Here is a 3,864-nt window from a genome sequence, read left to right as displayed (position 1 = left end):
TGCAGAGGGGCGTGGTGTTGGCGGGTGAACTGCTGGTCCATGAAATTCCGGGAAGCGCCAGAATTGACCATAGCGCTTGTTTCCAGGCGCCGCCTGTCTGGCAGTTGTATTTCTAAGGGGAGGAGGAGGTGTCCTCCTCCAACGTTGAGGGCCCCATTGGTGTAGACCTCTCGCCCTGGTCAGTGTGGGCTGCCGTGAGCCGGGGCCTGTCTTTTGCTGTGCCTCCTGGGTGGCGCTTCTCCAGGCAGGCGTTGGCATAGTGGCCAGCCCCTCCACAGTACAGGCAAAGCTCCTGGGTGCTTTGCCTTGCCTTCTCCGCGGCTGTGAGATGGGGTGGTGCGCCGCCCAGCTGCATGGGCTCCTCAGCCTCTACCCCTTTTGGAGTGGTTGGGGAAAAATAGGTGCCTTCAGGTACTGGTCGGGACAGACCTCCCCTCTGGGGGACTTCGCTGTGCGCCTGTTTCTGGGCTTCTAGGCACTGGTCGATGCGCTGACACTGCACCACTAGGCTTTGAAGAGTACTGGGGCTTTCTGTTCGGGCCAGCTCATCTGCAACCTCATCAGACAAGCCCTCCAGAAACTGGTCCTGCAGCGCCGCCTCATTCCATGAGAGGTCCTGGGCCAGAAGCTGGAATTCTGCTGTGTAGGCGGCCACTGACCCTTGCCCCTGGCGGAGCCATCGGATACGCTGGTTGGCACTTTCAGCCTTAATGGGGTTAGCAAAGGCTTGCTGGAGCCATTCCACAAACCCAGTGTAGTCTTGCAGCAGCGGCAGCAGTTCCAGGAGAAGGGGGGTAGAGATAATTTGGCAGCCTGGCCTTTCAGTAGACTCAGAATGAAGCCCACCTTGGTCCTATCATCAGGAAAGTCTCGTGGGCGCAGGCTAATGTACAGCTGGCACTGGGCTAGGAAGACAGGAAATTCCTCCATATTACCAGCAAACTTCTCAGGCAGGCTTACCGGGCACTTGGGTGTGGCTGGTGGCAGCGGCGGCATTGCCTGAGCTTGTTGCTGGAGCTGTTGCTGAAGCTGAGTCACAGCATTGCTCAGTTGAGTTACTGTCTGCTACAGCGTTTGGTTTTGAGCTACTAGCGCAGCAGCAGTTGCAGCATCCATGTTGCCTGTTGTTGTGAGGGTGGGAGCAATGTGTCACGGTCAGGACTAGGGTTCCCACTTGGGCAGGTGCTGGGCTGAGCGGAAGGCAGAGAGCAAGAGTCCAAAACACACCGAAGTCAAGAACGGGAGAGTCTGTCTGTCAGGGGGGCAAGCAGAGGAGAGTCAGAAAGATGAACGGAGGTCTGAAAGCCAAGTCGTCAGTTTCAAACGGAGACAGGCAAGAGGTGGTCGGGGATGGAGCCAAGGTCAGGACACAGGAAATCTATCCGAGCAAAGGCAAGATACAAGGCGAGCTGCTGGGTGCAAGGAATGGTGAACAAAGTTGCTCCCACGCTGGGCTCTGCCCAGCATTCCCTTATAAGTTCATGGTGGCATAAGAGGGTCAGGTGTTTCTTCTTCACTTGATTGCCCCGCCTCGTGTTTGGCGGTCAGCTCCGCCCATCCCTGTGCTTGCAGGCACGCGCTCCTCCTCCATTCCCGCATCACCTCTCTTGCTCGAGCCTTCTGCCTTACTGCTGGCTCACAAGGCTTGGTTCCCTGAGGCGCCGGTTCCCTTTCCTCTCTGCGCACCCCTCACCTCCACTACCCTGCGCTGAGGGGCCGGGTTGCTGGTTGCCATCTGGTGCTTCAGGGGCTGTGGGTGAGTCTCCCACTGGCTCTTCCAGACCCTCGGAGGAGGAGGAGGAATTGTCTGCATGTAGAGAGTCCAGCTGGCGCGGGTCTCCGACATCCTCCTTGTTGGGTCCACACTCCCCTTGGGGTGGTAAAGTGGGAATTGTTGACACTGGTAGGGTTTGAGTTTGTAAGCTCATTGGCAGTCTCATCCCCAATGTGGCAATTGGTGCCTAGCACCACCCACCATCAGAGGAATGGTCAGTGGTTGTGCTGTCCAATACTGGCCCATCCCTATTCCCCGGGAGGGTATATTCGGTGCGGTCACTGAGGGAGAAGGTGGGATGATACTCCATCCCTCTGTTTCTGTTGTTACTCCTGAAATTGTTTGTGGCGTCTGGCCCCCAATAGGGATTTCTGGCCCGACCGCAGCCTTTAAGTTGCTTGAGTCCATGGATTCCATCTCTTCCTCGGTGGTATAATCCACCAACTTGTGCCTATTACCAGGGGTTAATCCACGGTCCCCCTGTATTTGTAAATCTGACAACACCAATTGTGTTGCTTTACTTTTCAGTGCAAGTAGCCGTGGCATCTGGCCCCAATCCTGATTGTTTGGCCTGGCTGTGGCTTACGACTTACAGAGGTCCAAAGGATCTGTTCTTGTCTCAGTGGTAACTCCACGATATTCCACAGCATTTCCAGGGGGTAATCTAGGGTCCCCTGATATCTATAAATCCTCCGCTATGTCTCATAACAAGCAGTACTCGCTGGTCTCAGCTATCTGCGGGGGCCTCAGATTCCACCTCATGTGGCTCATTGAAGCGGCAGCTCCCCTTGCCACCAACTCACTAATGTACCCCTTCATCTCGATGGAATACCGAAAGTACATTGTTCCATGGCACTACATCCTTTCCTCTGCTGTTAGGGATCTACAAGGGTTCTACTCGCACATGGATGGTAGATTCCAGTGATAGTAGGTAGACCCGGCTTTGGGGATTGCTCCCAGTTCAGGATACATCGGGAGGGTCCCAGCAGCACTAAGTCCCCTCATTGCAGATATATTATGGTCAATATGGTAATCCAAACTTAAGTGGGTCACAGATGCCAGCTCTCTGGAAGTCCCTTCCAGAGTTTCACCTGTTCCCGGTTGATTTATGGGATCCTCTGGCGCTGTTGGCCCAAGGTCAGGCTCTAACGACATAAAGCCGGTAGCCATTCTCCAAGGATTGCAGGTGCAGAGGAAAACTGAAGGATTCCTATCAAAATGTCAGGCTATGGATGACAGGATATAGTAGACAGGTCCCTGATACCATTGCAACAAGAAGTCCAAGCTCTTGGTTAAATGGTTTTATTCAGAAATCAAATCTTTCCATATATATTTCCATAGAATTACTCAGAGGCAAGAAAGCATCTCAGCAGTACATACTTCCTTGATAGGAATAGAGACTTGAGGAAAAATATAGCTTTAAATACTCAATCGTTTCCCCCCTCCCACTTAGACCACACATTTGCACGGGAAAGGTTCTGGGAACTTCTGGAGTTCATACATCAGCCTAGACTGGACTGGAGATTCCACAGCAACATTTTAGACAGCACAAGGTCACTTCTGTGAGCTTCAAAGAAAGAAAAGACCACTGCATTCTATGGCTGTTAGAGGCTGCTAGAGGGAGAAACAAAAGTGATGGTTAGAGCATTTGCAAAATGAAATCAAGGCACAGCATTAGCAATAGTTCAACACCTAAAACAATGGCATGGATGTAGGGTTAGAGACATGATAGCTTTTCATGACCTTGGTCTGGCATACTTAACAGGACTCCTCCCTCCCTACGTTACTCCATGGCAACTTCACCCATCTGAACAGGGTCTCTGCAGAGAGCGCAACATACAGCTTTTGGATAGGTTTCTTCTTTGGGCAATAATAGTTCTATTGGACATTTGTTATGTGAGTAAATACCTTCTGTTAAAATAAATTTGCAGAAACTCAAGAAAAATGGCACCAAAGGAAATTTTATTCAGTGGCTCCATTTTTAAAAAACAACAACAACATGATATAATAACACTTTGGAGAGGCTGGAGTTCCAACATATCCTCAGAAAAAATTAATTGGAAACTTATTCTTTAATTGCATTAACAATT

The sequence above is a fragment of the Eublepharis macularius genome, chromosome 12 (genome assembly GCF_028583425.1).
Source record: "Eublepharis macularius isolate TG4126 chromosome 12, MPM_Emac_v1.0, whole genome shotgun sequence".
Taxonomy (NCBI): Eukaryota; Metazoa; Chordata; class Lepidosauria; order Squamata; family Eublepharidae; genus Eublepharis; species Eublepharis macularius.
The sequence above is the reverse complement of the archived record's forward strand: the minus strand, read 5'-3'. Positions refer to the sequence as shown.